Source organism: Vicia villosa, linkage group LG2 (genome assembly GCF_029867415.1).
Source record: "Vicia villosa cultivar HV-30 ecotype Madison, WI linkage group LG2, Vvil1.0, whole genome shotgun sequence".
NCBI lineage: Eukaryota > Viridiplantae > Streptophyta > Magnoliopsida > Fabales > Fabaceae > Vicia > Vicia villosa.
The window spans coordinates 120,234,462-120,256,250 of record NC_081181.1 but is presented as its reverse complement, the minus strand read 5'-3'; the positions used below and the strand labels follow the sequence as shown (position 1 = coordinate 120,256,250).

General features: G+C 35.1%; 1 long non-coding RNA gene and 5 other non-coding genes across 13 annotated transcripts; all 6 read left to right on the top strand.

Annotated features, from left to right (window-relative positions):
- Nucleotides 1–4,752: 4,752 nt before the first annotated feature.
- Nucleotides 4,753–17,102, top strand: LOC131651920 (uncharacterized). Of its 8 annotated transcripts, none has more exons than XR_009298516.1 (10): nt 4,753–5,092; nt 5,198–5,255; nt 5,362–5,929; nt 6,055–6,136; nt 7,278–7,377; nt 7,568–9,560; nt 10,105–10,934; nt 11,373–14,288; nt 14,841–16,390; nt 16,468–17,101. It is a non-coding gene; the product is annotated as an uncharacterized LOC131651920 (long non-coding RNA). The 8 variants fall into 8 exon arrangements; XR_009298519.1 differs by having other exon boundaries at nt 7,568–10,934; nt 11,373–11,492; nt 12,121–14,288; XR_009298518.1 differs by having other exon boundaries at nt 7,568–10,934; nt 11,373–11,492; nt 12,117–14,288.
- On the top strand, nt 8,383–8,499 carry LOC131654248 (U5 spliceosomal RNA). The gene has a single exon (XR_009299293.1). It is a non-coding gene; the product is annotated as a U5 spliceosomal RNA (small nuclear RNA).
- Nucleotides 9,863–9,979, top strand: LOC131654235 (U5 spliceosomal RNA). The gene has a single exon (XR_009299280.1). It is a non-coding gene; the product is annotated as a U5 spliceosomal RNA (small nuclear RNA).
- On the top strand, nt 11,667–11,783 carry LOC131654255 (U5 spliceosomal RNA). Its single transcript, XR_009299300.1, has one exon. It is a non-coding gene; the product is annotated as a U5 spliceosomal RNA (small nuclear RNA).
- Nucleotides 12,771–12,921, top strand: LOC131654221 (U4 spliceosomal RNA). Its single transcript, XR_009299269.1, has one exon. It is a non-coding gene; the product is annotated as a U4 spliceosomal RNA (small nuclear RNA).
- LOC131654213 (U1 spliceosomal RNA) lies at nt 13,714–13,874 on the top strand. Its single transcript, XR_009299262.1, has one exon. It is a non-coding gene; the product is annotated as a U1 spliceosomal RNA (small nuclear RNA).
- Nucleotides 17,103–21,789: the final 4,687 nt, after the last annotated feature.

Genomic DNA, 21,789 nt, shown 5'->3' with positions numbered 1-21,789 from the left:
ATTATGCTTTTTGATTTTATAGATATACATTCGAAAACACCTTTTTTAATAAAATTTGATTTTTTTTATGTACATCTACGAAAGCATTAAAAACATAGTGAACATTGAAAAAATTCAAATTAATTTAGTTCGGTGAATCTTCTGTAGATGTATCTACGGAACATGTTAAAAACATAATGTTTCGTAAATATGAAATGTTGAACACGTCACTACCTTTTGTTACGTGGTAATGTGCATAAATTTTAAAAAAAATTATATTTAAAAAAATTCATTTTGAGATCTCTAGACATTGGGTCCATATAAGGGTTCTTATTTGCTCATTTTAAGTCCGATTTGTCTTGCAATGAAAGCATGTCATCATACCATTTTTCTCCGTCAGAATTGGTATAATACCCCAAACAAGGAAACTCCTATTTCTAAAAGACCAGACGATTTTTTCTCCCCCTTGAACGAAAGTAGATTTGTGGGCTAAATACTCTAGTTCGACCCAAGAGTAATCTTCCACTGCGATCTCCACCATCAGAACTAGTTAGGCGAGTAAAGATTTAAGTTCACAAAGCGGAGCAGAATAATATGATGAGAATGGACAAGTATGTGGTAACAAAAAAAAAAGAAAATTGGAGAATAGCGTCTAACTTTTGTAGGAAAGGGCAGTACGAAGATAAATAGTTTAGATTGGGTAACGAGGAAAAAATCTGAGGGTAATCAACATCTTATTCCATCAATCCACACGAGGCTAAAAGATACTTAAGTACTCTAGGTAAGGTAATAGTTCCCTAACCTACATACCCATGGATTGGTGACGTGTTAACAAGGAAAAGTGACAATAGGTCAATGATAAGAAAGTAGTAAATGCGACTGTCCCCCACTACTTTCGTGACTGACTCTAAACATTTCGAAATTAAAACGACAGTGATAAATTTCTAAGAGGCTGCAGCCACTGAAGACTCCCCGATATATTAAATGTTAAATTTAATTAAGATAAAGATTTCAATTAATGTTAATAGACCAAATATATCTCAAATAATATAAAATTGTTTTTGTATTTTTCTTTCTTTCTATTTTTCACTTATTTCTCTTTTTACTCTATCTTATTTTGCTTTTGGTTTTCATGTTCTGTACTGTAACTCTCCAGCACTTCTTATGCTGGTTTTTTAAATAAATTTTGCTTCTTCGAAAGAAAAAAAACCTCTATGGTCGGAAAACGTGTCCCATGAACTGAAAAAAGCTCTCCACCATTTCTTGATGTAACTTTTACTAACTGTTTTTGCGGGTCACTATCACCACAATACCTTTTTTTTATTTTAATAAACAAAATATTTGTACATATTTATACTTATCACTGATATTTATAAACATTTATAGTTATAAGTCATATTTCTAAATATTTATATTTATTAGACATATTAAATTTATCATGTTGGTGATTTGATAAATATTTTCAGTTATTAGTGTTTAGGGTTATCGAATGATCTGCGATATAAATGACTATTGCATTTCCATGTTCTTTTTTTTACATAGCTACTATGTATAAATTCAATTAATCTATATTATGTTTTGATAATCTTAAATTAACATTCCTCATTCAAATTTTTAAACTTCTTTTCTTACGTTTGTAATACATTATTCATCATAAGATTTGACTTACCCGTGCGGATGCACGGGTTAGATAATAATAACTCGGTGAGGAATATGTGAAAATGTCACATACAAAATATTAAAATTTAAATCCTATTAAAACTCTTCTTAACCAATTTTGTTTCACTATAATACAAATAGTTGAGGATATCTCATTACACTCCTTATATTTTTATTCACCTCACGAAATTTCAATTATGCTTTCTATTTTTGTAGATATACATTCGGAAACACCTTTTTTTAACAAAATTTGGCTTTTTCTGTAAGTACATCTACGGAAGCATTAAAAACATAGTGAACGTTGGAAAATTCAAATTAATTCAATTCGGTGAATCTTCCGTAGTTGTATATACGGAACATGTTAAAAACATAATGTTTCGTAGATGTACCTACGAAACCTTCTGTTATATTTTCAAATCAACTACATTTCACTCTTAAACTCCAATATTTTTAACAAAAATGAAACATCAACTTTTAATACATCAAAGTAGTGCAATTTAAAGGCAATGGAATAAAGTACACCAAAAGAATACATCGTACAAATCATCCAAATAGTGTCAAATACATTATCAAAATAAAGTATATAAATGTAATCAAAATACAGACGTCAATAAAATCAGAGGCATCACTATTGTGTGTGTCGGACAAGATCCCTCTCCACTCCTCTACCTCTGACCCCGCCTCTGCGTCCACCACGTCGTCTGCTAGCCACTCTGCCTCTACAGTCAAGTGCCCACCTGTCTTGGCACGATGTCGACGGTACAAAAATGTCACATCTGCCACCCTAATGATACCATCCAGTATAAACCAGTGATCAGACTCCATCAGGGAAGAAATCATCGGCAATGTCTGCCTGCGCCATGTGACCATGTCAGCTATCTCACAACAGCGAGGAAAAACGTTGTTAGTGTGGTCTAACTGAAACTGATGAGTATGTAAGATCTCCTCATGGAATGGTCTGGATGGTGATCCCGCTGCAGTGGGGATCATGTAGGAGTGTGACACCGTGAAGTACCAAGTGATGTACCCGTCGACACAGCTTCAGTCTCTCTCTGATCTGGTCGCCCGAGCCTCATCAAAAACCATGTGATGCTCAAATTCTGCAAAGAACTCATCTATCTCCCGACAGGAAATGACGATATGAGCGGAGACAAAATGGTGGTGATGTATCGTCTGACAAAAGTTGAACTACCGCATGACGCGCTCTGGAAGATTATGAACAGTAATGGTCAAACTGGAAGCCAATCAACCAGAACATAAATCAACGTCATCCCACACAATAGTCTCACTGTGAGTAGCATAACAGTCGTATCGGATGTCCTCTGCAGCCATGCGGTCAGGAGAGTGCCTGTAAGGATCCGACATCTGGTTCCCTCTGAGGGGGATGAAGGCACTAGCACGCCACATGGCCTCAGTGTAGCCAAACACCTCTCCCCAGCCAATGATCATGGGGAAGTGTTGTAATATCAAACCCTAGAAAAAACACGGGGATCAAACATTATCACAAATATATAATAAACAACTTTTATATAAAGTAGAATGATATAAGATTGTTACCACTAAGAGGGAACAACTGCCAGTCACAGTCCTTGCCTTCCACATGCATCCTTCTCTAAGTTTGTGATAGATGTACGCCAATGTAGTCGCTCCCAAATTGTACTCATGGATACGTGAGGTATCCGATAAGTACCTCGGGTAAACGATATCTGTGTGTGAAGAGCTTGTGTCCATAAACATCTGAGTGCCTAAGAAAAATAGGAAGTAACATCTCAGCACTTGCTGTCTGTGTATCTCCACCTCTACTGGGTCACCAGCAGTCTGCTGTGCCGCAAGGAGCTCGACCTTGTACTGCCGCATCAAGAAGGAAAACCTCACGTGCGCGTCGCGGGTCCTCTTCACCTCCTCAAGCGCGTCCTCAAGATCAACCTCGATCTCCTCAATCAGAGTCTTCCTTGCTTCCTTCTTCGTCATCCTACCGTGACCAAGGAGGATACCCCTGATAGGTATATGCAGGAGGCATGCGATGTCATCAAGAGTGATGATAATCTCACCATGAGGCAGATGGAATAACGACGTCTCAGGGTGTCACCTCTCCGCAAATGCCACCAGCATCCCATTATGTACGGTGGAGTACCTAATCTGACAGAAGTCCTTCAGCTCAGAAGTTGCGAGGACATCCTAGAACCACGACTCCTCAGGCTATTGCAGAGCAGTAATCTTCTGACCGTGGTTTTAGAACTTTTGGGGATTCCTATCCTGAAATTTTCCAAAGAAAACACTGTTAATAATTAGTAAAGTTAGAAATAATAAATTCTCACTAAGGACAAAAAAGAAATAAGTAATAAGTCTAAGAAATTTTACCTCTCAGTCCCAAACATGTTTGATTGTATGATCTACATACCCTGTCAACATGGATAAATCTGAAGGACTCCCTGGGTAGCCCACAGGCGCCTCATGCGCATCAAACTCATCCATTTGCTCCCAATCTCTACTCACGACCAGGATGGTGACATGTTCATCAAGCCTCTGCACTTTTCCACCTTAAATTCTATCGTAACCAAGTTGGGCCTTGATAATATATTAGCATATATTATCACGGCCTTTCATAACTTGCCACGTGTACAACTGGAGCAGTCAATCAAAGTGTACCAAATGTATATTTTGTTATTCATTTATGTCCATACAATGTATCTTATCATATAATATATATTAGAGCTGATAGGTAATGTAAAATAATATACAATATAATTGAATTTCTGTAACTTATCTTTTCTACCATCTTCTCCATAAATCTTCTTGGTAAGCTTCCTGAATTTCTCACCATTAACAATAATCCTTTCATTTTATCTCGACTTAAGACCAATTATATAAAACAAAGCTAATTTATACATAATTTATATTTATATACCAATGTAGAATATAAATTTAAAATATACAATGGAATTAGTGTGATCCATTTTAAAATTTTATATAAGTAACATAAATACTTTAAAAATATAATTGAATTGTTTAAATACTTAAAAAAAATATAAAAAAATATAGTATATAATATTGAGCATAGTTCATTTATGCCATATATGAATGAATGTTACTCTACTTACGTGGCATCTCCATAAACCAACATAAAGCACTTCAAGTTGATCAAAAACTGGAAGAAGAAGAAAAAAAAAAAGGGTAAAACAGTGTTGAAGTCTTCAACAAACCAAAAACTGGAAGAAGAAGAAAAAAGTAAAAGCAACTGAACGTTTGGTTTTTCCACTGGAAATTTATAGTGCATTATGTTTTTGCTATGTAGCATGAATCTCTTTGCCATTCTTCTGAACAAGGAAACCGACCAAGTTATTTATGGGGAGGGAATAGAGTAGACCCAACCCAGGTTCTCTTTTAACCTGCAAGGTTTTACAAACAACGATTATCTTCCATTCCGTGTTCCGATCTTTGGGAACCAACCAAGGTAAACAATAATTACTGTACTTTCTTATAAAATCAACTTTTTTTCCTTCTGTTTTGCTTTTTCTGGGTTTGTCATAAAAATTTGTACTTGATGATGATGTTATAGGTTTTGTTAAGGTTTGAAGAAGTATGCAAGTTATCTTTGTGAGAGAGAAGCAAGCAAGGTAAGAAATACAATGCCACTCCTTTCCCTTTTTTTTTGTTTTGTTTTTTGAGGGTGTGTTTTGTCACAAAAACTTGTACTTGATATTCTCTGTTTGTTACAAAAAGGGATTTTTTGAGGATGGTTGCCGTGTGACCACACAGTCAGTAAAACCAACCGAGAAAGATCGTCTACGGCTGAAGATGATGCCCACAACACTGAGATCATCCTGTCCATTAATCACGCGCTGATCACGCAGTCATGATTCATTCACCAGTGGTAGTTAGCTGTAGCAAATTCATTTGTTTAACCAATTTTAACTTGTCAAATTGAGATTTTCATTAAAATTTGCATGCTTTTTTTAAACAACACTTTTCACCTTAAAACTCACTTCTACCTTGGATGGATATACTGTTTATGCAAAGTTAAATTAACCGATAATATGTGAGAAGCAAGCAAGGTAAGCAATACAATGCCACTCTTTTTTTGTTTTCTTGTGCGTGTGTTTTGTCATAAAAACCTGTACTTGACATTCTCTGTTTGTTGCAAAAAGAGGATTTTTTGAGTTTGGTTGCCGTGTGTCTACCCCGTCAGTAAAACCAACCGACAGCTAAAGATGATGCACAGAATATGGTTCCTTCATGATACATCGCCCAGACTTATGTTCTTGTCTCTTTAGAATCCAAGTACTCAGCAGTAAGAGCCTATAGAACACATCATGTTCAAGTACTATCTTGTTTGTTTTTTTATGTTACTCTTGCTTGGGGATCTATTTATATAAAAAATGGTTCTAATTCTAATAAGTCTTGTAATCCTTCCAGATTTTGTTACCAGACAAAACAGCTATGGTGGTGGTGATATCATTTCAACAAGTTAGGGACCACTTTGAGCTTTTCATGGTTGGTAAGATTTTGTAGGTGACATTGTAAATATGTTTCTAAAGTGCTTTTTTATTAAACTTCAGTGGTAGTTAGCAGCAGCAAATTCATTTCTTTAACCAATTTTAACTTGTCATATCGAGATTTTCATAAAAAGTTGCATGCTTTTTAAACAACACTTTTCACCTTAAAACTCACTTATGCCTTGGATGGATGTACAATTTATAAATTTTATTATAATTTTTAAAACTGACAATCAAACCTTAAAACAAACCGTAGCTCTAAATCTTGTCAATGGATGGAAGCACACTTGAAGATGGAGAGATCGCAGATTCACAAAGCTCTGAGAAGGAAACGGCACAACGCTCTGAGAAGAAACGGCACAAAGCTCTAAGAAGGAGGCGCTACAAGTTTGATACAAAAGTTAGGGTTAAAACAATTAGAGACACTAAAATATATACTACTCTCAATCTAAATTGGGCTGGATTATAGTCGTAACAAGGAAATAAATGGGTTGGGTTAGGATTAGATTGGGCCTAGATGCTTAGATTCGGTCGGAATCGGTTTCCGACGGGCCCAAAACCAACCTCCGAATCCGACCGCACAAGCCCGCAAGAACCCATTTCTACTTTCCGATGCAATCCGTCAACCGCCTCAACCCGAACCGTGTCTCAAAGATTGGATCGGAACGGTCGGTTTCCGGCGGGTGGTCACCGTTTGTCCACCCCTAGAGGCTAGTTACCGTAACTTTGCCGCCTTAAAGTTGAGTTAATGAAACGTGACCCAAAAATTGTCTCTTCAACTTCATTTCCAAACTAAATACTACTAGTACACTCTATTGTCGGAAAACGTGTCACACGAACCGAAAAAAAGCCCTCCACGAAACCAAAAACCCGTAGAAGAAAAAAAAGAAAGAAGGTAAAAGCACTTACAAGTTTCGGTTTTTTAATGGAAATTCGTAGTGCATTATGTTTTTGACATGGAGCATGACATTCTTTGCTATGCTTCTGAAAAAGAAAACCGATCAATTTATTTATGGAGAGAGAATGGACCTAGGGTTCCCTTTTAACATGCAAAGTAATCAACCCTTTTTTTTCTTTCTTTCTGTTTGTTTTGCTGGGTTTTCATAAAAATTTGTACTTGATGATTTTATGGGTTTTGTTAAGGTTTGAAGAAGGAAGCAAGTTATCTTTGTGAGAGGGAAGCAAAGGACACTAAATCACAAACGGCTAGAATCTTTCATGTTCTCCCTGAGAAGCAAGCAAGGTAAGCAATACAATGCCACTCTTTTTTGTTTTTTGTTTTCTTGTCTCTTTAGAATCCAAGTATACACAGCAGTAAGAGCCTATAGAACACATCATGTTCAAGTACTATCTTGTTTGTTTTTTTATGTAACTCTTGCTTTGGGATCTATTTATATAAAAAATGGTTCTAATAAGTCTTGTAATCCTTCCAGATTTTGTTACCAAACAAAGCAGCTATGGTGGTGATATCATTTCAACAAGTTAGGGCCCACTTTGAGCTTTTCATGGTTGGTAAGATTTTGTAGGTGACATTGTAAATATGTTTCTAAAGTGCTTTTTATTAAACTTCAGTGGTAGCTAGCAGTAGCAAATTCATTTCTTTAACCAATTTTAACTTGTCATATGGAGATTTTCATATAAAGTTACATTCTTTTTAAACAACACTTTTCACCTTAAAACTCACTTCTGCCTTGGATGGATGACTGTTTATGCAAAGTTGTGTTAGGTTCTAGCTCTACTGATGGTGCATATCTAATCAATGATGATCTAAGTGTATGTTGTTTACAAGCAGTTTGGTACACTAATATCTGCACTTCTAATTTCATTAAATAGATACAAAATTATCTTTATGCATTCACACTTAAGCTGTTTCTTTTTATACTCTAAGTGAAATCTGATGTTTGACAATAGTATACCTTACATGCTTAAACAAAAGATAGAATAGATCGATTAGCGCAATATAATTCTTTTGTTGCAAGGTGAGTTCTTATTCATATCTTTGTGCTGATTGTTGTCATTCAAATAACATATGTCGAGTTAAGATGAACCTAATCCATCCCTGTTTGTTTCATGTCAATGTTTGGTGTTAGTTTAGCTTCTGGAATGAATATAGAGGTTTATTCATTGTAGGGTAGAAAAAGTAGAGGCCAAGTAAGTATCCGACTAAAGTTCCACATCGTCTAATTGGTAAAAGAAATTAAGCTGCTCAGATATAAAATGAAAGGACCTCTAATTAAGCTAATTACGGAGTCGTGTGATGATGACATAGCGAACTATTCTTTCGCCTTTTACTAAAGAATACCGTGTCAGCGTCACATTTAGCGGCATACGCTAGTTTTTGGAAGAGTCTTCTTCATTGAGGGCTCTGCAACTTTAGTTCAAGATTATGTTTGAATCTTTCTTATTTTTGATAATTCTCACTATTTTTTTTAGTTTTAAATTTAAATTAATTCTGTTTTATTCTATAAAATTATGAGCTTCTAAGTGTTGTTATAATCAGAAAAATATTATGAGATACATAAAGCTGGATGTGTATCAAATTGCTATGCAACTGAGTTTGGGTTGGTAAGATATTTTTGAAAAAACTTATCAGTAACAGCTGAATGATTTGATTTGTAAAACATTAACCTCATAGTTGGCCTCTACATTAACTTACACTCTAATGAGAACCCATCTATCTGCAAATGATGTTATATTGAGTCACAGATTGGAAAGCATGATCAAACTCGTCATCGCAAAATTGCGATGAACCCATAGGCCAAATAATTAAATGAACCTAGCAGACTAATACCCCAATAACAAGAACAATCTCTTGGCAATTTTGATACTGAAACCAAGTTGATTTAAACTAAACAATGGCAGGTATAAAACATCAATTAAGATGATAGAGTCAGTGACATGCACTTTCATTACAAAATTCTGCTATGGAGGTCACTGTAGTGAGGCAACATCTGCTCCTCCTTTCAATGTATTAGACTTGAGCATTGCTATTAATCCTCTACAGTAAGATTTTCAATTTCTTTTTGTTCAGCATCCCCAGGTGCATTTGCTTCTGAATTATCTACTTCAACCCAATTACTTCCTGTATAGTTACTTCCAAGTTTGCCACAGTATGAGCACGTCTTAGAATTTTCTCTACTTCTCTCGAAGAAATTTCCACTAGATCCATTATTAAATCTTCTGCCATCAGCCGCATTAACAATCATCTTTAATGTCATCCAACCAAACTATTTGGCCTCTCACGTTTAATAAGACTAGAGAAAACCTTGTTCATATAAGGAAAAGAAGGCAATAAAAGCAGTTGAGAGCATACTGCTGCAAAGGACTCATTCCATCGTAACAAATAGTTTCATCTTTTTCGGATATGGTTAAACAAAAGATGGAATAGATCGATTAGCTCAATACAGTTCTTTTGTTGCAAGCAAGGTGAGTTCTTATTCATGTCTTTGTGCTGATTGTTGTCATTAGAATAACATAGTGTGAGTCAAGATGAACCTAATCCATCCCTGTTAGTTTCATGTCAATGTTTGGAAGAATGTTGTACGGTACTGGATCATATAAAGGTGTTAGTTTAGCTACGGGGAAGAATTTAGATGTTTTTTCATTGGAGGGTAGAAAAAGTAGAGGCCAAGCAAGTATCTCACTAAAGTCCCACATAGTTTAATGCGTAGAAGAAATTAAGCTGCTCAGATATAAAATGAAAGGACCTCTAATTAGGCTATTTATGGAGCCGTGTGATGATGACATAGCGAACTATTCTTTCGCCTTTTACTAAAGAATACCGTGTCAGCGTCACAATTAGCGGCATACGCCAGTTTTTGGAAGAGTTCTCTTTATTGAGGGCTCTGCAATATTAGTTCAAGTTTATGTGTTTTCTGTTTTTCCGATTGATGTTTTTGTTTGGATGTTTAGTTTTTTTGTATTTCTCCCTATTTTTTGTTCTTATACTAAAATAAATCATTCCATACAGCTTGTTGCTTCAAGGATTCTGCTGTATCAAAGTAGAGTAAGAGTAAAATATACAATAGCAAGAAGAAATGGCAGGTACAAAACATCAATTAAGATGATTGAGTCAGGGAGATGCACTTCATTAGGATTCTGTTGTCTCAAACAAGTAGAGTCCATTTTACAAAAACCGTCTTGTATGTGACACATCTTGTATCAAGTAGTCCTTAATTTAACTGGTATTGTGTTTATCCCTAAGAAAACATGTCTAAAGTAAGCATACGTGGTCCGCAGCACCATTATAAAAAAATTCATACCGTGTGAGGCAACATCTGCTCCTCCTTTCAATTTGTTAGGCTTGAGCATTGCTATTAATCCTCTACAGGAAGATTTTCAATTTGTTTTTGTTCAGCATCCCCAGGTGCATTTGCTTCTGAGTTATCTACTTCAACGCAATTACTTCCTGTATAATTACTTCCAAGTTTGCCACAGTATGAGCACGTCTTAGAATTTTCTCTACTTCTCTCGAAGAGATTGACCAAAATTTCCACTAGATCCATGATTAAATCTTCTTCCATCAGCCGCATTAACAATCTCCTGCGGATCTTTAATGTCATCCAAACTATTTTGCCTCTCATGTTTAATAAGACCAGAGAAAACTTGTTCATATAAGGAAAAGAAGGCAATAAAAGCAGTTGAGAGCATACTGCTGCAAAGGACTCATTCCATTGTAACAAATAGTTTAATCTTTTTTCCTTGAATTTAAGATCCAGGTGTTGGCCGCGTTATACATCATGTATGATTTCAATGATGCTGCGGCCGGCCATGAAGTGGGCTGTGAGACGCACTCAGAAGGTATACCTACCTATGAAGAAGATTTACAAATATTTCATCATTGTTATAGTAGTTTTGTTGGGAGATATCATTTTGAATGTTGTTGAAATCCGTGGCTTCTAATCTAGCATGATAATTTATGATGTGCTTTGAAAATCATAATCATATCAGCAAGCATATATGATTTTACACAAATGGGATAGTATAAGAGACTGTTTTGAAATTTGTGAAGTGATGGACGACTAGTTTTTAAATTCTATTAGTTGTCTCCTGATATTCTAAGTGAAATATCATGTTTGGCAGTAGCTCAGTTTGATATGCTTGAACAATTTGGCGGGGGTTTGATAAACTTAAATTGATCACCTTGCTGTTTTTCATTGGTGTTTTTGAATGAAATATGTTATGCCTAACTGTTTACAGTGCATAACACCAAGGTAAATCCTCTTTTGTATTCTACAGGATTCTTTTGTTGCTATAGCCATGGTAGGTTTTGATCATGAAAATGGCGAGGTTCGTAAAGACTTACTTAAAACAAAAGATGGAACAGATCACTGGTTCATACAGGTCCTCTGTTGTAAGGTGAGTTATTATTCATGTGCTGTATTTGCATTGAAATTCAATTGTGCTAGATTGGGATACTTTAATGTTTAAAGTGAGTGGGTATCAGACTGAAGTCCCACATCGTCTAATTCATAAATGAAACTATACTGCTCAGATATAAAATGAAAGGACCTCTCCTGATAGTAGGCACGGAGCCGTGTGATGATGACATAGCGAACTATTCCTTCGCCTTTTACTAAAGAATACCGTGTCGGCGTCACATTTAGCGGCATACGCTAGTTTTTGGAAGGGTCCTCTTCATTGAGGGCTCTGCAATTTAGTAAAAGTTTGTTCATCTGTTAAGTTTATTGATGATTTTAGACTATTAATCACTAACTGGAGTTTTGATTAGGAATTTGTTAGTGTTTTGATACACAAACATGTGGTTAAGTGGTTCTTAGGCAAAAATTAAAATATGAATCCTTTGGTCACTGTAGATGCCTGATCCACACTTTGTGAGGCAACATCTGCCCCTTCCTTTCAATGATTTGGACTTGAGCTTTGCTATTAATTCTTAATATTCCTTTGCAATAAGATTTTTAATTTGTTTCTGAGTTATCTACTTCAACACAATTACTTCCTTTACTATTTATCAATTGAAAGCCAGTGGGAATTGAAGGCCGCTGCAGCAACATCCACATAGATCCCATTATGCGTGGTAGACAGAGAGACTAAATCTACGTTCCAGATGCATGATAGATCGAGAGTACTGTTTGTTTCATCTCTCATTAGTATTTGGTGTTTAGTATTTTCGAATAAAGTATGTTATGCCTAACTATTTATAGTGCATGCATAACTTGCATCAGTACACTAAGGTAAAACATCTCTGTCTTCAACAGAATCTTTTGTCTGCTATAACCACTATAGATTTTGATCAAGAAAATACTGTATTGAATGACTAATTGCAAACATAACCAAACTCACACCATCTAATACCCAAAATGAACACATTTGTCATTTTGTGGCTGGATTAGAAGGAAGTAAACTTCAACAACTTTGGTATTGGTTTGGTGACTGGGCTATTTTACTTCTGTAAATGTTATTTTCTTGTCCTAGTTTTTGAACAATTTAGCTCTCTTCATCTCAAATTTATTCTTTGCGGTTTAATATTTGCTTGTCTAAGTTGTTAGATTTGTTTATGGACAAGAATGATAAGTGAGGACTTCACAGTACAATTTCTTAGTCCCACACTGCTAATGAGAGAAATAAGATGAATTTGAATTTGTATAAAAGTAAGCTTATTCATTAGTGAAATCTATCTTTGCGCTTGGGGCAATGACGCAGCTAGTGAGGTTCTAACCGAGGCGCGTCTATTGCTGGTTGAAAACTATTTCCAAACCCCCTCTTAGGCTTGGGTTCAACTCAAGCCTTTGAGAATTTCTGGAAGGACTCCCTTTGGGGTAAAGTCCTACAATTTTAGTTCAATATATAATAATTAAGTCTTACAATATTAGCTAATATATTTATATTTATTCTAAGAATTTCTAAATTTCAGTCTCTTATTAATTAGTCATTCTTTAATTTCCAATCTCCGATATTCCATTATTTTGCATAAGATATATGACTTAGTATGGTTGCAACTTAACATTACAATAGTAAAAAAGCCCAGTCATCAAACTAGTATCAAAATTCTCATCCAGCCACAACAATCAACTCACACAAACCTTAGTTTACTCTTCAGCTAGTTATTGAACTTGATAAAAAAATAAAATTGATTTGAAAGGTAAGATTTGGTATCAGTTCTCTAAACAAAATAAAGATTGATATGAAAGGTAAGATATGATCTCAGTTAAATAATTGTTCTATAAAACATGATAAAGGAGATCATGGAACAAAATATTGCATACATGTTGATTCCACTAAGCGAATATAGACGCCATAATATTGTTATAAATAGTTCGCAATGTGAGTTGGTGTATAACATGTTGATCCACTAAGTGGATTGGTGTATAACTTGTTGATCCACTAAGTGAATATAGACCATATATACAACTCTGACACTAAATTTAGGGAATAATTAGTCTCAGTTTAGATTTATATGATTATTATCTTTGTGACGATATGACACTTGACTAATCTTTTTTTCTTTTTCCTCTATAGAATGAATTAGTCTTATGTTGTCTGAGTCCCACATCGGAATTGTTAGAGTGAATAGTATGGAACATCAAGTATAAAACAGAAGTGTGTGATACATTGCAACATACTTACCTGGATGGGGTCAATGGGTGATCAAGAAGGCCCATGGCCTAGGCAAGTGACCTCCATTGCACTTAGGAGGGGTGCTAGCCTAAGGTCTACCCAAGTGGTGGAGCCTACATCATAATTTGTTGCTGTGGGGGCCTGCGTTCGCGCGGCCCCTCCCAATTGAGTTTTAATTTTTCTTTAAAGATCCAAAAGCATTGTTTTTTTGAGGGAGGCTGTTTCATAAAAATTTTGCTGGAGAGTATGTTGGATTGCTCTGTCATTTGTGGAAATTTTGAAAGCTTGGATCATCTGGTGAGGAGTTATTAACATATTGCTTTGGCAAATTGGACTTTGAAATAGTTCAAAGTATGCTGAAGGATGTTGGCAATCAATCAAACTGAGTTTTTGTATCATTGATGTAGCTTAGGTGATTGTTTTGGGATGGATTTAACATAGGTTTTTCGTTGCAACATTTGTAGTGCAAATGTTGTGTGCTAATGTGTATTACTCTTATACCCGTTTTGTTCACATCTGGTTCATATATTATCCATATATTATCTGGTTGTTCAAGAGCTGAAGGGAAATTGGAATGTAAGGGATTGTTTATTTTATTTTGTTTTAAAATTTTCATTTTTGACTCGATTTGTCCTTTGTTTTTTTTACTTAATATTGTGATAATATTATGATGATATTCTGTTTTTACTAACATATTTATTTTATTCTTGTATTTTTTTGGTTTGTAGTTGAGATTGTTTACGCTTGTGATTATTAATGTTTTACCTTTTTTTTTATTTTAATATTAATATGTTTTTTATGTTGGCATCTATTATGAGCAAGAGTTTCACCAATACTGCTAGACTACTAATTTATTTTCTACACAAATGACATTTTCTAAAAATACAGTAACATGAGCTGCGTTTAGGCTTTATTTTTGTGGTAAAAGGGGTTGAGTTTGAGGTTAGGATTTTGCGAGGATTGGTCTGTCTTTAAGGAGTGCAATGCTTTGTGCTCTATTTGGATTACTTGTTTGTATTATAACTTTTTAAGACTTGTTGTTTGATTGTATTATGGCTGCCATACGCAGCATATCTTTTGTTGTTTGGATGTATTTTAAGTAATTTTACTCACTATTAAAATTTGTAGATCTGCCATCTGTGTTGAGTTTGACGTAGTTACTTTGAAGAGGTTGCCAACTAATCATAACCAACCATCCGTGTTCAGCTTGACGTAGTTACTTTGAAGAGGTTGCCAACTAATCATAATAACCGACGCCTTATCCACCTTAGTAGTAACTGCACGTTGTGGGTTGTGGGGGATGTTGTAAGAGATGCTAATGGTGTTTGGTTAGATGGTTTTACGAAAAATACAAGTGTGTGTTCTGCCTTTGTAGCAAAATTGTGAGGTGTGTTTGAAGGCCTTAATTATACGATCAAATTAGGGAAGAAGGTGGAGTTGAATGTGGATTCTGTAGCGGTGATGAATGTTATTAAAAAAAAGGCGCGTTAGAAAGCTCTAAAGGTTATGCCTTGTTAAGGTAAATTACAAGGTTGATTGAGCTTCAGGATGATGCGTAAATTAGTCACTCTTATCGAGAAGCTAACAAGTGTGCAGATGCGTTGGTAAATGAAAGATGCAACTTAAATTGCAATTTTGTTGAATACATAGTTACTCTTATTTTTATTAGTGGGTTGTTAGAGGATGACTTGTTAGGAGTTTTTGTTCCTAGGTTGATCCCTGTGTAGCTTTTCTTTCTTCGGGCTTTGGCCCTTTTGTTTACCAAAAAATTAAATTTGTAGATCTGGCTCCATTTGAAAACATAAGCCAATTTGATTCATTCATAATCTTAACTTTATTGTTTTCAGTTTTGACTCATTTACATTAAGATATTAAGATACAATGTTTTTAAAGAAAAAAAAAGTTACCACTATCCAAATATAATTTAAAAAAAAAGGTCTAAATAGCAAAACTTTAAATGAAAAAAAAGTTTCAATAACCAAATTTTACACAATTAGAAATGAATAAAAAAAATTAATGATTTTTAATTTGGGCCAACTTTCTAAAATGGCTTAATAATTGCTTGTTTAATCGAATGAACCAAAATAAAAGTAGATTTGCGACCAAAAAGTTAATTTTTGAAGATATAAAATTGGACCGTCAATGGCCGTCTAATGTGTAAAAAACTGGATTGATTTTAAAATGGACCCGATTATTGTTAAAACCCAAAAAAACTAGTAATGAAATCGAATTTGGGAAAAATTGATTGTTGAATCAGACGGAAATGGACCTATATTTCTCAACCGAGGGTTGGGCCAATTTGGGGTTTTGAGACTGAGTCCATTAGTTCTCCTTACTCAAATTCAGAGCTTTTGGAAACTTCCTCAACTAATGGAACTCATGTCAAGTTCTCCTTCCCGGCAACACTATATGAAGAGTACCTGGATGCAACAGCAGATTCTGCGAGCGAGGGCAATGATTTTTTTTGTTCAATACCATTGTGCTTGTGCTTTGCAGTGTAACGTCATGTTCTTGATTGACACGTCTATTTTTGTAGTGCATACCTCCAGTACTTCATTGATTTGAATAAAATTAGCAAGTGGAACTGGGGGTGTAGTTTGGTATACCTATACCAAAAGCTGAATGAAGCTTCTAACTGGAGGACAAGGAAGTTGACAAACTCTTGCACACTAATCGCGGTACTTTTCATTTCAGCTATTAATTTTAATTTGATATTAATATTTTATTCTTACATAGCTCTTATTTTTTATTTTAGGGATGGATCATTTTCCACCTCCTCTGTATTCATGGTTTCTACATTGATGAGGAGTATCGTGAAGAGTTAATGCGGGCTACCATGTATATCTTGCAAAGAGGGAATAATGTTGTGCCACCGTTCCGGGTGTATCTTGATCGAACTGTTCATGATGACATCAACTGGATGCTCTTGACACCATTGTCCGTCGGGATCTCGGTGACATCTTTTAGGATTGGGAGCATCATATGGTGCCGGAGGAGTATTGGATGTTGCCAGCATCGAGCAGTTGGCATTGTGTGGAGGAATACCTGACATGGTTCTACATAGTGTCACACCCTATCATGACACTGAACACTCCTGGACATCCACCTAGGCCAGCTCATGAGAAGATCTTGGAGAACCAGTAGGCCCAGAATGACCATACCACTAATGTCTTGTCGATTTGTCAGTGTATACAGTTGATTAGGCAAGACGCTTTGGAGTTAGAGGTGATTGAGAGAGGCAATCCTGAAGCGGTGTCCATCGTAGAAAGGTCAAAGGATGGTTAGAGAGACATCGAGTTTTGCGAGATACAAGGGGCGGAGGAGGGAGCAGAGGTTAGGATTAGGCATACGTAGTAGGTTATGCCCTTCTTTTTTTTATTTATCGATGTATTAATTTTACATTTCATACTTTCTGAACAACATTTGTATTATTTTTCGCTATATCAGAATAAACCTACCTTCATTGTGATTTTTTTATTGTTTTTTGTTTGTGTGTTTATTAACGATTTAAACCAAATTATTGATCACACCGACATTGATTTTTTTAAAACAAAAACAATTATATTCCTACCAACCATTATGTCCAGCCATGTTTTCGAAGAAGCATATCCGAAACGTCTTTAGGGTATCTTCGAAGATTCATATCCGAACTGTATTTTTTAAATTCATTATACTGCGTTCGGAGATGCATCTCCGAAGAGAAATTTGAGATTTTCAGAGGTGTTGTTCATCCCATAAGAGTGTATTAATAAATTGCCATTTATATTTGGATAGTGGTAACTTTATTTTTCTTTAAAAACATAGTATTTTAACGTAAATGAGTCAAAACTCAAAATAATAAAATTAAGATTATAAATGAATCAAATTGGCTTATGTTCTCAAATGGAGCCAAATTTACAAATTTTAACAGTGAGTAAACTTACTTAAAATACATCCAAACAAAAAAAGGTGTGTTACGTATGGCGGCCATAATGCTATTAAACAACAAGTCTTGACAAGTTATAATACAAACAAGTAATCCAAATAGAGCATAAAGCACTGCATAAAATCAGACCGAATCTCGCAAAATCCTAACCTCAAACTCAACTCCTTTTACCACATAAATAAAGCCTAAACAGGAAAGAAACGCAACCCATGTTACCATATTTTTAGAAAAATGAGAATGCGTACTTGAATTCGTGACCTCATTTAATCAACTCGCATATATTTTTACAAAAATTCTTCTTTATAAAAATTGAACTAGAAATCTTAAATAAATCCCCTTTTTCTATATGATGTTTTATGATCTATGTGTTTTATTTGTTTCCCGCATTTTTGCTTATGACAAAAAGGGAGAAGTATACTCTCAGGGGGGGTAGAGTATATTCTCTACTCATGTGAGGGGGAGTTTAACCACTCCAAATTTCTATCTACCTATTTCTCTTTTACCCCCTCCTTTAGAGATGCATTGTCATCATCAAAAAGAGGAAGAATATGGATCTATGTGCTTGCAGGTATGAAGTGATGGTCCTGCTGGCCACCTTTCAAAGTGTTTTGATGACAACAACGCTAATGATTGTTAAAGTCGATGGTAGTAACTTTCCAACTCTCTGATGATGGTGATTAACTTGAAGATATCTCAAGCCTTATCAAGTAGGAGACTAAAAGTTTCATTGAAGTGATTATATGAATGCTATATTTAAAAAATAAACTTGAAAGCCTCAGAGTTGTGATTGAGAGGAAATGTGGAAGTTTTCCTGGTTGAGTCTAAGTGACTAGAGTCTTGTAAAAGCAGGAGAGTAACTCCTAAGATACTAATGCAACTCACACTCACACTCAAAAGACTTTTTGAAACCTCTTTTACATAATAAATCACCTAAAAATGTTTCTAAGCCCTAGCCAATTTACTAGAAAACTACCAGCTTCATTAGAAGAAACTCTTTAACTACCTAATCGATTAAATCCTAAAGCTAAATGATTAGAAGAAGCAAAATCCATTATATAACTGATTATGACAATGTATTAATTATTGGTAACAACTCTCTATCGAAACATTCCAAAATAGACACAAACAATTAATTATTTGTGGTACCTAATCGATTAGACTTAGGACCTAATAGATTAAGTTAGTTAATTGGCCCATGGATCGTTTCTTTTTTTTGAGTCAATTCTTCTCTTATATAAAGGAGACACTTCCTTCCTTTTTTTACTATAAGAGACGTCAGAATCAAAGTCTTTGGCTTTGAGTGCTAGACTTTTACTTTACTTTTCTCATTCCTCGTCTATGACAAGTCTCTTCAATTTCATCCCATGTTCATGTAATATGCCAAAAAAAAAAGTGTGTGTGTGTATGTGTGTGTGTGAGTGTGTTAGATCCCTAAATTCCTAAATCACAATGATTTTAGATTTCCAACTACGGTTTAAGCATCTTATCTTTTTTACAACTAGTTCCTAATTTAAAAATGTTTTCCCCAAAGTTCTCATATGACTCACAATATGGGTAATCGTGTTTGCATTTGATTAATATTATCCTCTGGTTTCATTATGAAAAAGTTCATACTTATGAGTTAATGTGTCCAACCTTGCCCTTTTTACCTCAATAGTTTCTTTATGAATAATTTGGAGGATGTCCATATTGAAGGTGGAGAAAAACACAAGAAAGGGGCGGATTGAATTGTGTTCTTTACGAATTAAAATTCCCTTTCTTTTTCTTTAACGTCTTTTCTTTCACTTAATCATCTATTGGATTATGCTTTGATGTTGCGGAAACATGAAGTGTAGAACTACATAACCAATAAGATGTTCATTTTAACTTCTAAAGGATATCAGAACTTCTGACTTGCTCAGTACAGTTATGAGGAGCTTTTGCGTAAATGTTCTAAGTTAAAATGACATGTGCAGAAAGTAAAAGACACATTCATTTGTATCCTGGTTCACCTTCTAACTAAAGCTACCTCCAGTCCACCTTCTTCAGGTGATTTGCCTCTCAACAGAGGTCTTAATTCACTATAACCAAATCATGATTACAACTGCACGATCCTCTATCGTGACTAACTATCCTGCACAGCCAACTGTTGTGACTAACCATCTGGACAATGACCCGTTTTGTGATCTTTGCGAGATATAACTTCCATTGACTCAGGCACCCTGCACAAGCCAACTGCTCGTGATTGACTGCAAAGGACTGTTCAGTGATTTCCACGAGATATAACATCCCTTGACTTCCTGCACCACCATTTTGTTGTGTCTAACCCTACACAACAAACCACTGTGACTAACCTTAGATGATGAACCGTTCAGGGATCCCAGAAGGATATAACGTTCACCAGTCTACTAGAGATTACAAGATTGCTTCTTATTCAAGCTGGTTCTCTCCTATCTTAAGCACATATGTTTACGACACTCTGACTAGAAGTCACTTCTAGTGCTTAAACAAACTATCAGAAGTTTCTAAGATATTACACATTACGAGCAGCAACTCTATATGTTTCACAATGTATTACAAGTTATAACAGAACTTGTAGTCTTCTTCTTTTATCTTCTGATTGAGATCTTCTCCTTCTTCTCATAAGCAGATTTAAGAGACTCGACTCTTATGTTGGATGCTTCTGTCTTGATCTCTTGTATCTCCTGAAAGCTGATTAAGGGACACAACCCTTATTAAGAATGCTTATTCAGAGTGATCATCATCTTCTTCTTCTGTAAGCAGATAAAGAGCAACAATTCTTATTTAAATTGCTTCTTGAGCTTCTATTTCATTAAGCAGATTCAGAACAACAATTCTGTTTATGTGCTTCTTCATGTTGGTCTTCAGCTCCTCCTTCTTCAATTCTGATCATAAAGCTTGTTACAGCTTGATGGCATGTTGATGAACATCAGTATAAATGAATCACTATCGAGTAACAACTCAGTGCATCCAGTTACTTCTGTTATTCAACATGAACAATGTAGGCATTGATCAAGTATGAGTATATTTCATAATCTCCAATGGAGCATGCTGCTTAACAACAGATTTTCTTCTTCTTCATCTTCTATCCATAGGCTGATGATTAGTGAAATAACATCACTGTGGATCTGTTCATCACATACTGAGTATGTGTTGCCTCTATGTATCTTCTGACATGACAAACAGTACCCATGATCTGTAGTTGTTGTACTCTTCTTTTTGTAGTCTCGAAGTAAGATAGAAATATTCATTAAGACTAAGAGAAGTAATGATGATAGTTTTTGCTTTCAAACTACGGTGCACATTTTCTTTATCATCTTTGGTCTAATCTTTTTCATGTTTGTTCACTACAACACCAATGATATCATGTGTAGAAATGGACCTTCCTACCCAACCTTCCATATACCACCATACATTTCTTCTATGAAAAATTTCATTTTCTCTTTCCGCAAACTATACCATTCTCCATTAAAGGGTGAGGGTTTGTTTAGTGAATAGCTTAGAGTCATTTTCTTCCAGGGACAATTAGTATTTAACAGTATTTAGGCTCTCATGTCACTTGTTGGACAAGTGTCTCCAAGCACAAGAGAGGGGGGTCATTTGTGGTACTTAAGATTCGTGATTAATTTCAAGTTTTTGTTACTTAAGAAGCAAGTTGTCTATTTTTAAGATCAAAATAAAAACAACGGAAAGTAAAAGTAGTAACGTAAATAGCAGAAAATAAAAGATAAGGGTTAAAGGGATGACACTAGAGAATTATCTAGGCTCGACTGAACATTGGCCTACTTCGGTCCCCAAGAGATCTTGATATTTGACGATAATATTGAGATTTTACGGGTTACACCCATGAACCTTTAATACAAGTAGATCTAGAGATTTTACCCATGTTTATCCCAACCCAAAAGATATCTTTTTCATGGGTTGTGCTAACGAACCGATAAGAGATTTTACAAGCTGATCTCAAGAATCTAGAAGAACTTTTCCATGCTAAGTTCTAGAACCAAACAAAGATTTTAAGACTGATTAACCTCAATAACCAAAATATATTTGTTAAGAGTGTCACACTCTTGAAAGTATCAACAATGATATGATACCAATACAATTATTTTCTCACATGCAATTTTCACTCACAAAGCACTAAGATAACTTTCA